Source organism: Camelus bactrianus, chromosome 17, assembly GCF_048773025.1.
Source record: "Camelus bactrianus isolate YW-2024 breed Bactrian camel chromosome 17, ASM4877302v1, whole genome shotgun sequence".
In the NCBI taxonomy this organism is placed as follows: domain Eukaryota; kingdom Metazoa; phylum Chordata; class Mammalia; order Artiodactyla; family Camelidae; genus Camelus; species Camelus bactrianus.
In genome coordinates, this window is record NC_133555.1 from 16,834,406 (window position 1) to 16,849,421 (window position 15,016).

The following is a 15,016-nucleotide window of genomic DNA, read 5'->3' on the forward strand; positions in this document are numbered from 1 at the left end:
GAGATAATAGTTTTCACTTAAAAATACAGACAGGTACTTTAACTTTCCATGACAATAGCTATTTGCATTTCTTTTATCTTTTTGTTTAACATTTGTGGGGGTTGGGATGGATTTGATTATTAACTCTTATTGCACACACTCAAGGTAAATCTAAAACAAAGGCTTTGTTAGAGCTTCAAAGCGAAAACAGCAAATATTGTTTTTAGGTTTCAACATTTAAAGCCTGCTAAAGGATACCTATAAAATATTTTCACATGACCATGACCAGGGTTTTACTTTCCTTGCAGGTGAGAGAGTGTTTTGTTTTGTTTTTTTCCAAGAGAGAGGGGCCGGTGTGGAGTAGCTGAGGGCTGCCAGCCTGAACTTATCTCACGGGCAATCCTCGGCCAGGGCTGCCTGCACCACGTGGCTTGCTTTATTTAGAGTATTTTCAATTTTTCTTACTAGAATGGACCCCAATGTTAGGTCCTCTGACTTGGTGAGGGTCCCAGAGTGTGGGGAAGAAAGGAAGGAAGTAAAATGTTTCTTGCCGCAATAGGAGGAAACTTTGGGGAGTGATGCTTCACAGCAGTAGGCTTTTTGATAGAGAAAAGTAAAATAAATGTGGTAACTGTAAACCGGCAAACCTGGGTGATGGTGAAGGTCGCCTCTGGTCCCAGAGACGTGTACTCCACAAGAGTTTTCTTTTTCTGTTTTATTTCCTTTTCCTTTTCCCCCTGGTTTCTTCTCCCTGTTTCTTTACTTCTTTTCTTTCTTTTTTTTTTAATCTCATTTCCTTCCCTCCCTCCTTCCTTTTTCTTTTTGTAAACCTGACTCAATATTTGAAGTTATTAGAGCAGAGAAAAGAAAAAGAGAAAAAAAAAGAAAGCACTTTGGGGTTGATTTCTAAGTGGATTTTCTTGTCTTGAGGGTAAGAAAATGAAGTGACCCTTGTGTTACCATTTTTTGGCAAGTTGAGTTTGTGTTGAGATACTCTGGTTTTCTAAAACATCTTTGAGAGACAATCCAGAAAAGCCCACATGAGTGAAGATTCACAGGTTAAAGAGACAACAGTCTCTTGGAAATTGGTCCATTTAGACTGTTTTTTTTTTCCCCCTCAAATGAAATACATGTTATTTGATGGACATATTGGGGCAGATGGGAATGAGAGGAGGGTTCCTGTGGCCAGAGATGAACTCTTAACTGCCACCTTCTTCGTGGCACGGGAGAGACTTGCATCATCCTTGCATCCCTAGTGATGCTGACACACAGTAGGTTCTCATCCAGCATCTGTGAGACTAAAAGGTGAGTTGAGCTCTGTTGACCCTCCTTCACAGTCTCCTGTGTAATTGTACAGGATGAACTATAATGCTGAAATCCCCATGCAAATCATTTCCTTGAGCTGCCATGAAAGATGAGGGAGAAATACTTTTAAGCGGAAAAAATAGAGCACATATTGTTCATTTTCAGTCTTGTGAAATGAAATCACACCTCCACGTTTACCTGGAACTCTGTTCCAACGAGGTGATACCAAATGGCACTATGTATTATTTGTCACACGGATTAGAGTAGGGGCAAAATATGCTCATAGAAGGTATGAAATTGAAGCCCTGTAGTAACCTAAGGGGTCTGCAAAGTAAAATTCCTAATGAGGGGTAGAGGGGAGTTGAGAAGTACATAAAGTTTCTTAAACTAGGATTCTCAGCTGAAGATTAATGTATTGGTCAAGGCCTTCATGGTCATCAAATAGCTTCAGGTAAATAACACTATCGCAAACAATAGTTACAAGGCCACACACAGAACAGTTTCCAGTGTTCACAGGATCTTGATTTGTATACAAAATGACATAAAGGAAAAAAAGTAATTTCTATTTACTTTGTCCCTAGCTCACTTTTAAAACCTGAAGTCAATAGGACACATAAGAAAGAAAAAGAAAAAGAAAAATGCAATTCATATGATGACAGCATTAAAAAAAAAAAAAAAAAAAGAAGACAGGTGGGCTGGAGGGGGAATATATTTCTTTTATCTTTTTTTTTTTTTTAACTTAAAAGCTTTACAGAATGATTGAATTTTAGTTTTGGTGCTTGTGCTGCCAGTAAACATGCAGATAAATAGTTGATACATTTGATAAGTCAAAGTGTCTTTTGTCTTTTGTTTTTTGTTTTTAATAGCAAATATGGTTTTAGAAACAGAAGTTTTATGTTTTGGGAAAAATGAAATGCAGATTTTTCTCCGAGTTGTTGATTTCTGATTCTTCTAGGCTAGTAATGATGCAGACTCAGGCCGCAGTCCTACTCTCTAATTTTCTTGTCTGTTATATTGACACATTTCATTTAATTTAGCATGATGGCAAACAGCTGTTGAACTATTAATCTTTTCTCAGCAAAGCTGGAAAAATATCTTTTAGATTACTTTGCTAATGTATACCAAAAACTAAAATAAACAGAAAGAAATTAATGAGTGGTCAAATGTACATATGCATTAAAATTTATGGAACTTCAAAATGGAGGAAAATATGGTTTGTATCCCACTGCCAGTTTTTTTAATGTATTAAGTAAAGATTAAGTGTAGCCAACTTTGTATTGCTTTAGTAATTATAAGTTGGAAGGTCAATTGTATGATATTGTTACTATTAATTTTTTTTCCCTCTAGAGAGAAATTATACTGGTAAAATCTGTGAGGGAGAACCAGCTTCTCTTTTTGCTCTGTGTTCACTTACATACAGTTCTTTGTAGATAGGTGAGTAGAGAAACAGACCCAGTACTTACCTGGAAATGTTGGACAGGTTTGAATATAATACTAGAGATAACTTTATTCAGAGTAGGCATTTTCAGGAGTTTTTTTTTTTTTTTAATTCAGTTTTAATAAGGGTCTAATTGTTTGCCAGGCCTAAATGATCTTTGCAGTGCAATCTTATCTGTAGTGCAAAGTCTGATACTACAGACCTGACTGCCAAACACAGAAAAATAGAGGCAGTTTAATAGATAAACATGAAAATTAGGTTAGTGTGCACACGTTGGAGAACATCTCCAGCAAAAAGGAGGCAGAACGGGCGTTCTTGCCTTGAAATTGACTAGGGTCTGCCAGAGTTAACTTACTCTCCATTTAGGGTTGGATGAGTGATGGAGATGGAAGTTTCTGTTGTGTAAGATGATTACCCTGTCTCCTGTTTAATGAGCTCTTCTTATTTGTGTGGGGCGGGGCTGCTTTGTAGATTTCAGCATTACCTTGGGGACCGACCATCACTGCTCTGTTTTCTTATCGCCATTTGCCCTCTAACAGAGTTCTCACCACTGGAGAAACCAATCCTGGGGACGCACATCAGCAGTAAAGCACACGATGTGACACAATTTTCATTTTCAATTTGAATTGTTTTGTGTAAAAACAAAAAGGTTTGGGGCAGGGTTGCAAAATAGTGATTTTAAGTCCTGGAACTAGGGTTTTCCCCCACCCAAATGGTGAACATTTATGGTGAAAACCTCCAGTTTCCTCTTACAGTAAACATGAAAATTATGATTTCACTCAGAGCCTGCATTTTTTTCCAGTCTTAATGGCAAGAATCTGCATACACATGCTTGTGGAAATGTCATAAATTGGCCTCAGATCAATTCCTCAAAGAGAGTACACACCAAAGTACCACTTTCAAATTTTTAGCCTGAATGAAATAAGATTTAACTCTTCTCAATGATGTTTGCCTTTCCACATTCAGGGCCAGCAGGCGAGGGATGAGCAGGGAGGTACTCTGTCTGAAATTAAAACCACTTCATTACATATTGTTCTGAAGAGTGAGCAAAAGGATATTAAGATTTTACTAAAATGATGATATGACTTCACCATCTTACAAAAAATTTATGAGCATTTGGTCAATGGATGTGGAATGAATCTTGGACCCTGTTGGTAACTTGATCTAAATTAATAAACAAATGTTTTTCTTTTCACTTGTGCCATATGTTGATCCCAGTTACATGGGCAGAAAGAGGCAGTTTGTAATGTTTCTTAAAGGATTATACACTATTTTGCATAAGGGAGTTTGCAGATGCAGGAGTAGATGTGGGATAAAGCATGTTTCTTGCTTTCTTTGTGTTTCAGGAAGCTTGATTTCAATTGTTTATTTCATCTGCCGGGAACTATTTTTATTGAACTTAGTGCATCTGGTGGATATATGCTAAGTGGAAAACACTGAGTGAACAGCTTTTACCAACCAGTGAAAACCCACCCCTCATTGAAAACTGTGGTGCTTTTATCCGTTTTGAAAGGTCCGGAGTGGCATAAAGCATCCTGTCTACAAGAACTAACTCTCTTCTGAAGAGGGGGAAAAGATAAGCCTTTGCTTTAATGAAATTAGAGATATTGTGGATGTTAACCAAACAGAGGCACGGTTCTGTAGCAGTCTGGTTTCCAAAAACAAAAGACTGTGACTCACGTGTTATTCCACATGAAAATAAACTGATGGACGAAATGAAAAAAACCTCATAGGCAACATGTGAAATGTTTCACCTCCACTTTTTCCATCCAAGTTGTTTCTGTTGTCTTGAAGAGCTCAAAGGCACGTATGTGGTCCAGTTAATCATGGTCCAGTTAAGCGGAGGTCTTGGGACTTGTTTTTATTGAGTCTGAGAGTCATTTGCCATTGAATAGAATTGAGTTCTTTGGTGGTTTTTCTTGCATCTCTTCCAGGCAAATAGGTGGGTGCTGCTTTGTCTTGACATTCAGATTTTGATGTTCTCTTTTGTTTTCAGGGTAAGAAGTGACCTTTTGAGGTGACTCTAACTGAAGATTGCTTTACAGAAGCCAAAAAAGGTAAATGCAAATCTGATTAGTGGAATTACATCTAGGGCTCTGTCTACCACCTTCTCGGTGTCTTAATCCACTTCTTTTCGGAGCTACATAATTATCAGATATGCGTGTATTTATTTGTGTGTGAGTGTGTATGTAGCATATTTTTGGAGGTCTTTAAAGAAAAGATTGCCCTTAAGGAATAGTTTAGATGGTCACATATTCCCCCCTGACATATTATCAGACTTTTTCCTGTTTGTGGAAGCTGAACTTTTTTTGGGGGGGGGGTTGTTGACTTGGTAGGTTTAAAGTTAGAAAGGAATATTCACATCACAGAAGTGGTGATTCATAAAATTCACTTGCTGTGAACAAGAGTAACGCATGTCAGTGTTCTGTGCTGAAGTGGTGTCATCCGACGCGTGTTCATGTGGCGGCTTTGGAATCACCTCCTTTCAGAAATTAACAGTCAGGCGCCATAGCCACATGCCGTGTTGATGTAACTGCCGCCATGTGGCGTGGGGCATGTTCCTGTGATGTCAGCGCTCTGCTGCCTCGTTCTCTTGACCTTGCTTGAAAATCAAATGAGTGCTTGATTTTAAAATTAGAAGTTTTCAGAGAGGCTAATGTAGCTTGATGAATGAAAGCTAAATTAAATTTTCTCACTCAATTTTGGGAAGGGGGATAAGAAAGCACTCTGGTTAAAATGGTTATGGATGCTAAGCATTTTTTTGGATTGCCAAAGTATCTTTCTGGTGAGGGCCGTGGTCACCTCACCCGTGTTAATCTTGCAGGTCATTTTTACATCTAATGTTTCTCAAGTAGAGAGCAGCTTCATTTTATTTTTGAATCTTGGCCAGTGATCTTTTCTACTTGATATAGTAGATTGTGCCTGTTTTAAAACAGGTTACTTGCTGGTCTGGTTTGCCTTATGCTCAGCTCTTACCAAATTAAAGTTTATGAGTTTGTAAGATACAGGCTTCTTACTCTTTAGTTGAACAAGGTTTTTAGTGAAACTTTCGTAATGTGAAGATTCTTAGATCAGTTTTTTTGTCTCACCCAGGGCTTGGGCAATTCTAGAAGGCATAAAGGGAGGGATTTGTTTTCCTACTTACACTTTGGCACCTTTGATTCGGACCAAACAGTCTAACCTGATGTACTTTACCGTCTTTGTTTTTTAAATTAAAACATGTGGAAAGCACCTGATTGTCCTCCAAAGAGGACAGTAGCTTTCAGATATTCCAGTATAGAAAGGATTGATTTTAACCAGTAGTTGGGCTAATCAGGTCAAGCTTTGCATGACTTTTGGCAAATCGCTTCCCAGTTTTTCAGTCTTAGTCTATTTCAGGAGTCTGCAGACTTTTTCTTTAAAGGGCCATTCAGTCAGTGTTGTCTGTTCTGTGGGGCATTTTGTCTCTGCCACAGATACTCAGCGGTGCGTTGTGTCTCCCGGTCTCTGTGATTCCTGCGAGATCTCAGTCCGAGATGTCCCTTGTGCAGAGCCTTGCCAGGTGTTTAACTCTCCTGAGTTTCTGGTCAAGCTAAAAATTATGATTAAACGAAGGTGAAAAAGTGGTTCAAAAGATGAAGTATTCACCTTGAGAGTTGCCTTATCCCTACAGTTCCAAAAAAGGGGCTTTATTAGTAGATTTTCAGTTTTCTTTGGAATCATCTGTAAGTATAGATTATTTTCCTTCTGACTTGATGTCTTCACAATGTCCATGCTTTACCCATGACCTGAAAATGGACACGTTTGAATTTGTGTGGTTATTTCTCCCAATTGTATGATATTTTTCAACGTTAAAAGTGTTGTCAGTCAAGGGAAATTTTGGGGGAAAAAATTTTCTAGGAATTTGTCTTTTGTGTTGACCAAGAGAGAGAGTCCATGAGGAGAAAAAATGCTTCTTTTTTTTTTTAATCATTACCATCAAGGACATGGTGTATTGTGTTATACAGTATCCTGCAAATCAGAAGCCCCTTGTCAAATTTTAGGAACATAGAAAAATTTTGTCTTCTGATGCCTCCTTTTGTAAAAAAAAGAAACTGATCAACAAGTGTGTGTGATTTTTCTTTTCATCTTGACTGCCAGGAATCTCAGAGGAAGAGTTTTTGCTTAACCTTAGTAATTGTTTACAACTTCACTTTTTTGTTGTTGATATTGTATTTTTAAGTAAACTTCTTTTTTTCTACTCCCAGTTAACATTTTATTATTTAAATGTTTTTCTTCTACAATATCAATTCCATTTGTGTTTTGACTTTTCAAATTTTCTTTATAAATCAGGTATAAAGGTAAATAATAAATTACATGTACTTTTTTAGCTTTTAACAACCTCAGGGATCCTTCAAAACCAATCCTCATGTATCGTGGTCTCTTATATATAAAGAAAAAAATTTGTTAACAATATAAAATCTAAAGAAATGTGTAAAATGGATAGAATGTTCAGTGTTTCTTCCCAGTGAATAAACCTTAAAGAGATTGTGCTCTCCAGCGATGGTTAAGAAATAGCACCATCTTCCACATGACAAGAATTATGTGTAGATTTTAGATGCCAGGAGCTCCTCAGTAAATGCCATGCTCAACTTTGAAATCTGGGAATCATTAGCAATTAGCATAAAAGCAAATCAGTGTGTGTGCATTGGCACTATGGGAACAACTGGTTGTGTGCATAAAAGTGACTAGGCAAATTCAGAAAAGCAGATGAAGCCATGTTTCAAATTTAGATTCAAAGGCCTGAGGATTCATAAATCCCAGTCATCCTGCTTGGTGGTGATGTAACAGTGTCTTCCAAGTAGGTCTGAGCACTTTTTCAAAATGGGTTGGTTGCCGGCATTCCTGAGCAGTAGCTGGCCGTTACGATAATCCCCGCTTTACAAACTAGGAAAGTGGTCATTCAATGATTAGTAACTTATCCAAGGTCATCTAGAAGGTCAAAGAGTGGAGCTAAGAAGATAGTTGCTCTGGTCACAGTTATATTGATGTCTCTGTATCTTGTCTGCTTTGGTTTGGTGGTTTAATAAAGGTTTGTAGGTCATTTTCTCCCTGCTTCTCTGGCCATTTGCAATTCACCCACATACATTCTTGCTTAAAATTCAAATCCAATTTGTGAAATTCATTGTCTTGAACTCAATTCTGAATGGCACTGGGAGTAAATGATGATAATCATTAAGCCCACGTAGATTACAATTAAACGGTTATGTTTAAACTTCATCTTCAAGCTTCATTTTTTGTATTGGTTCAGTTTTATAGTCAACTCATTTATGAGAAAGTTTAAAAAAAAAAACTAAAAGAAAGTGTGATCATTTCAATTTTTCTTCCGCCTCCAATTTGAGGGGTTTTTTTGTTTTGTTTTGTTTTTTAAGATTAAGGAGCCATAAGGCATGTTTAGAGACTTCACTCATTGTGTCTTTCATATTACAGATTATTTCTTGGTTACAAATAATGTTGAAAATAGCTATCTAGCCATTTAAAATATATTCATTGGTTCTTTGGAAAGTGTATATTTATGTGGTTTAAATGTTTACTTAATGACAACAATATTCTGAGTTAAATCCATTCAAAATGACCTCTTTATAACATTCAGCTTTTGAATTACTTGGGTATGAATTCATGAAGTCGTTATGAAAACACTGGAAAAGAGTGTCTTCACTGAGCTGCCAGCTGACCACATTGGCTGGAATGGCTAGTCAGTCACTTTACATGAGCGTTGAGTTCCATTCTGCCCCCATCCCATTCACACTCATATACCCATGCTGGGGTTGTAACAGTCATAGTAAAGACAAGGCTGATGTAGTATGAAGACCCTGACATACAATGTTTTAAATAACATAGAAATTTTACTTCCCTCTCTCGTCTTACAATCTGACCAGTCTAGCTTGACTGGGTGGGTTCTTTCTCTTTTATACTCTCCTTCTTTGAGGCTTTGTCCTTACCTATATGGTGGAAATACAGTAAAATCCATGGCAAGCAATTTTCTTTGAAGCAAATGAGTTAAAAATTATACACATCGCATCCATTGATATTTAATGGGTACAATCATGATGACTTGGTCACAAGAAGCTGCCATGGCTGCCTGGAAATAGCTCTACTTGGGTGGCTGAGAGCATAGGTGAAGTGGAGAACAGATTTCAGGGGTTAGGACACCAACAACTTGATTGGCTGAATTGGCCAAATCCAGTAATTTTATTCATTCGTTCATCCATTCATATATACAAATGTGCAGACTTCATACATGTGTACGTTTGTTCCCACTGCAGGTATTTATTGATGATTATGTGCTAGGATCATAGCACAACATTGGAAGGACACTGTCTCTGTCCTCTTACAGTTTATATTGTAAAAGGGAAGACAGACATTATGAATGGTGATGCTGACTGGTGGTAGGAAGGGTAATATTGGTCGCTATGAGGAAGTGTTTGGTAACAGGGAGACTGGGTGTCAGGGATTTATGTATTTTAGCATTATGGGAAAGCTATATGATTAACTTGATTTTCTGGTATTTTTCATGCCAGTGTTGTGAATGTTATTAGGTGTGTTAATTTTTGTCGGTAGATTTATTGAGAGATAATTGACACGCAAGACAATTGACTCATTTAAAGTGAACTGATCAATGGTTTTTAGTGTAGGCACTGTTTTTCACCATCATCACAATCTGGTTTTAGAATATTTTTATGAGACAGGACCCCATACCCATGAGCAGTTACTCCCCTCAACCCATCCCCTGGCAAAAACAAGTCTGCTTCCTGTCTGTAGAGTTTACCTGTTCTAGATGTTTCACATAAATGGAATCATAGAGTATGTGGTCTTTTGTGACCGACTTCTTTCCCTTTGCGTAATGTTTTCAAGGTTCATTCAGAGCATTTAAAATTTTAGCTGTCTTACAGCTCAGAGTCCTTATTCCTAAATCCAACAAACTGGTGGTCTGAAATATTCTCACAAGGGTTGGAATTGGGGGGGAAATGACTGTTTTCATGTTGTTTATATTTCCCTAGAAATAGACGGGGCCTCCCAACAGTTAAACTTCAGAATTTAAATGTTTGCATTTTAAGTTGGCTGTTTTTAAACATTGTTAACCATAATGCTAAACTAAGTTACTCTGTAAACAAGAGCTGTCTCTCTTGAATGTTAGTTTCAGAGAAAAAAAATTTTTAAATATTGATTTCCAGAGAAATATGCTCAATAGAGTTCGTTTTCAAGCAGAAGTCACTTGTTGAAATGTACATGAAGGCATATTTTGTAGTAAAGACATTATTTGCAGCAATCATCAAGGAGCCATATTTTGCACAGCGAACAATCAAAAATACAAATAACAAATGGTTTTATTCATATTTTAAAATGACATTGTTGCTTTTCCATCTGCCAAGGGTACAGATAGCCTGACTGCTCACCTTGAGCATCTTAGGAAGTTCTCAGCTTAGGTGACGACCGAACAGCTAACAGAGACGTAGGAAGTATCGCCCTTCTTTGGCAATTGAAGAGCCTCGCGAGGAAATCCGAAGCTTAACTGTACACATGCAGACTCTGATTAGGGTAGCACATCTATGATAACCTGCATTGCATACCTTCTCGTACCTAGTAATACCCAGGACCTTAAAGAAGCAAATGGTATATCAGTGGTAGAATCCTTATTCTGAGTCTTCTGCCCAGGGCTGAGTCTGGTTTTGAAGTTTATGCTGTCTTTTCAGAAGACTTTGGTGAGTGCGACCTCATCCGTGGAAACTGAAGATTCATCATAAAAGTTTGCCGTTCTCTGTCTTTGATCAGAACCATTGTACTTCCGTGGCCTTCCATGGGGTGGGAGTTGAGGGGAGAGAGAAAAAAAATGAAAATCTTGAAGTCTTTCTGCTCTATTCACATGCATTTTTTTTTTAATTGAAGTATAGACAGTTTACAGTGTTAATTTCCGGTGTACAGCATAGTGATTCAGTTATATAAATCACCATATTCCTTTTCATATTTTTCATTATAGGCTATTACAAGGTATTGAATACAGTTCCCTGTGCTCGAAAGATGCACTCTTTTTGAAGTGTGAAGATCATGCAAATTTTCCCTTGAATCTTGTGTATTAGCATGGATATGGTATATACTTAAAGGTAATTAGGTGTTTTGTTAATTATCTGACAGTGTAGTGAGTTATTTAAAATTACTTTTTAATTAGAAAAAAAAATCTTGCATCATTGGATGGACTGTCATGATTTCAGTTCATGGATGGGCAGGATCTTCAGTTCCTCACACTTTCCTCCAGGCTTCTTTTTTTCTAGAAGCTTTTTTCTCTTTCAGAGGACCCTGTGCAGGCCCTGAAGGCCAGGGGAAGTGTCCTGCAATCCCTTCACTACTGATTACATAAAGTTTACTGAGAGCAGTGATTTTCACAGTGCACGTAGGGACCCATTCATGGGTCAGGCAATCAATTCAGTGGGCTGTGCCCAAGAAGTTTTTCAAAAACAGAGTATGCAATAAAGTAGAATAAAATAGAGTAGACAGGACCTCCACTGTTCAATATTGAAATCACTGGCCACATACAACTATTGAACCCTTGAAATGTGGCTAGCCCAAATTTACGTGCAGTAGGTGTAAAATCCACAAAGCGCTTCAAAGGCTTTGTATGGAAAAAAGGATGTGAAATATTTGAATAATTATTCTTCATTGATTGCACCGTAAAATGATCATAGTTTAGCTGTATTGGATTAAGTACAATAAATTATTAAAATTAACTTCAGTGGTTTCTTTGGACTTTTTTCAGTGTGGTTATAATTACATATGTGGCAGGTGTTGTATTTCTCTTGGACAGCTTTGCTCAAGATGACGTGGAGTATAGCAGTGAATGACAGCAGCAAGGCCTCTGCTCGTGGCTCTCAGGGTGCAGTGCAAACAGGTAGTGAAACATAATAAGTAAGGATGAGGTGATAGGTGCTGTGGAAACAGTGGAGGAGGGTAAAGGAGGATCAACAGCTGGAGGAAAGGGGTTGCAACTGTAAATAGGATAAGTCTAAACGAAGCACAGGCATTTGAGCAAAGATAAGGCGTGTTCTAAAAAGAGTAAGTTGTCCAGTATGGCCAAAGCAAAGTCATCACAGGGGGAGAGTAGTAGGAGACAAGGTCAGGAAGAAACAGGACCAGACCTACTAGGGCATTAAGGCTCCCTGGACTCTTAGTCTCCTAGTGAAGCAGGGAGCCATTGATGGGCTTTGAGGTGGAACAAGGTCTGACTCATGTTTTAAGTGGATCGCTCAGCAAGCTGTTTTAAAAGAGACTGTGGGTGAGTGAGAATATAGGCAGGGAGACATGCTAGGAGGCCACTGTAATAATCCCAGTGAGATGCGATGATGGCCAGGATCAGGACGGTGATGGAGGTGGCAAGGAGTTTGTTAAATTTTAACAAATTTAGTTTGGTAGCTAAATTTGGAACTTATATGTAGGTAAAACCAAAGGATTTTCCTGGTGAAATAGATGGGAAATTTGAGAAGAGGTGCATCAAGATACCTTCCAAGATTTTTATCTTGAATGATGGGGTCAACTGATGGATTGCTTGTGGTTAGAAAGAAAGAAGAGAGAAGACTGAGGATTTTTGATGTAAGTGACTGCTGGAAAGATGGAGCTGCCATTAACTGAGATAGGGAAGCCTGTGGGGGAACAGGCTTGAAAGTGTTAAAGGCAAAAGTTGTTCATTTTCACTTGTTAAAGATGGTAAGGCAGACTTTATTCACAGTATCCTGATAGGTGTAGGAAACACTGTAGTGAGATTTTATATGAGGGAGAAGAGATTGAGTCCAACTCCAAATACATGGGCAAGTGGGAGTTGACAGCCAGGGAGCAGACTGGGAATCAGTGGATGGAAAGTTTTAAGAGGAAGCATCAGGAGTCAGGGGAGATTCTGGCTAAATTGACCTAACAAGATTCTTGCTGAAGACAAGCTGGGGTGATCCGACCTCACCTAGGCGATGGTGGAGGGTGAGGAACCCAATCAGATACCAAGGGTGATCAGATGTCAAGGGGGAGAGGATTCTAGTTAAGCTGACTTAGCAGGGCTCTTGCTAAAACTTGGCTTGATGAGGATGTGCACAGATGGGTTCAGGAGCCTGACTAAAGTTTGGTGAAGCCAAGAATCTTTGTCCAGAGTGGTTGAGGGAAGCAGGGGAGAGCAGGGGTCCAGCTATAGACATATGAGGTCTGAGCTGTTTGCTACTCACCCAGATTAAGATGTCAAGTGGGCATTTGGATGTGTTGGTCTAGAAGTGTCTTAGCAAGGGCTGTCCATTGGGGATTTATAAGCATGTGAGTGATAAGTAAAGGCGTGAAACTTGACAGGCTCACCAAGGGGGCAGTGGTGTAGGTAGAGAAGAGAAGGGCTGCAAGACTGTGGATTCTGAAGCCAACAACACCCTTAAGAGGTTTGATCACAGGATACTCTGGAAGGGTCAGAGATGGGAGGAAAACTCAGGACTCTGGAGAACCAGAAGCCCATTGAGGACAGCATTTAAAGGAGAGTGTTGGCAGTTGTATCAAATGCTGCTAAGAGGTCAAGAACGATGACTGTTGAGTTTGTCAACATGAAAATCGTCAGTAACCTCAACAAGAGTCAAAAATGGTTGAATCCCACTCCTGGCTTCATACAACTACCAGTCTGTTTTTGGAAATTAGGCATCTTGAATGGTTTTTCCAGGAATAGTGCCTGTTCAGCGCTCTCATCTGTTAAGGTCATCGCATGTGCCCCCACCCTTTGCAGCCCCACGTGATCGAGGGCTTAACTGTGTGACATCGAAGCCACAGCACAGCCTGTGGAAAGTGATCAGAGTGGACGGAATCCTGTGCATCGTGTCCCTTTCGACTCTTTCTGTAATCCGATGGTTTGGATATTGAGTTTAAATAAAAGACAGGGGAAGATGGTGATGTATATTTACATCTCTAAATTAAAATATGTTTTCAGTCATCTGAAGTACATCACAGCTTGTGCGGTTAACCTGCTCTCTGGATTAGTAAAGCTCTAGTTGCTGCCTGAGGCACACATCAATCTGTCACCTTTACCTTGTACTAATATAGGTAGTCTTTGATGGGCTTATCCGTCTTTCAAATTAACTAAGCGCATCAAAGATTCTTGCTTATTCAGAAATTCTGAAACACTTGAACATTTTTGAGATTTGTCGGCTGGTTCCAAATCTTGAAGCATCTAGGAAATTTTAGGTAAAATAATGAAAAGATGCACTGTCTCTATTTAGATATGAAATACCATTAAGGTGGTGTTGGGTGAGGTAAGAATATTCCCTCTTGGGGGAAGTTAATAAATGTAATTCTTAAGGTTTTTTTTTTTTCATTATAAAATGGCCATGAAAGAAATGAGAAGGGCATTGAAAATAGGGTAAGAAAACATAGGAAGAACAATTTCACTGGTGACATCATTCGAACAGTTGAACATTTTATCTGTATCCTGCTGGTGTGTATATATATAGATGTGTTTATATGTCCTTGTATCGTATATACTCTTTTGTTTCCTGCTTTTACCCTTAAAATATCAGGAGTATTTTCCCAAGTTATCACATATTACATCTGTGTCTTATTTTAGGGTACCTTGGTGACTTCTGTCGTTGTTCATCTACTCCTCCAGTGCAGATTCCTCCCAGTTATTCATGATGCCAGTATTTCTATGTGAGACGTCTCAAGAAAGCTCATCTCTTGAGTTCCTTTTTATAAATGTGATGTTGGGATTTTAGGTTATCATTCAGTTTCTCTCTCTACTTAAAAGTAATATAAAAACTAATCTGAGACCTGTAAAGTCATCCCCTAGCATCAACTGCGTGCGTTTTCTGCCATAAGCTTGAGGTACCATTTGCATCAACTTTGATTTCAAACTTTCTAGATTTTTAAGGTGCTTTGCAGGTTTCTTTTCCAATCTGAATTGTCTCTTGATATTTCTCAGCTTTTCCAACTTGACTTTCATGCAGGAGCAGAGAACTTTGTATCCTTTCAAGACACAGCCATTCAGCCTCATAGTTGTATGATCCTAAACATCACTCCTTCTCTTTTCCCAGAGCAAGCCAATAATTTGTTGACATTTGCATTTCCAAAATTTGCCTTGGTTGAGTTTCGCTCAGTTTACCCTGGAAAATTCAAATGTATTTACAGATCTTAGAGTATAAAACTTGTTCCCTTGCGTGCCTTACCTCAGTGGTGTTGTCATTAATTGTTAATGAGGTCCTGTGAGGTCAAGGTGTGTTTAAGATTGAGCTGTGTACCACTGTCCTCTGTGGCCATTACCCCATGTAGTTCTTA

At 38.6% G+C, this 15,016-nt stretch overlaps 1 protein-coding gene across 8 annotated transcripts in view; it reads left to right on the top strand.

Annotated features, from left to right (window-relative positions):
• FOXP1 (forkhead box P1) overlaps positions 1–15,016 on the top strand; it is a 549,916-nt gene that overhangs the window by 228,390 nt on the left and 306,510 nt on the right. For 6 of the 8 annotated variants that reach the window (XM_074344467.1, XM_010970600.3, XM_074344464.1 and 3 more), the window contains one exon: positions 4,719–4,779. The exons of the other annotated variants lie outside the window; for them this stretch is intronic. The gene's annotated coding sequence lies outside the window, so the exon portion shown is untranslated. The remainder of the gene's footprint in view (positions 1–4,718; positions 4,780–15,016) is intronic. 8 annotated transcript variants of the gene reach the window in all.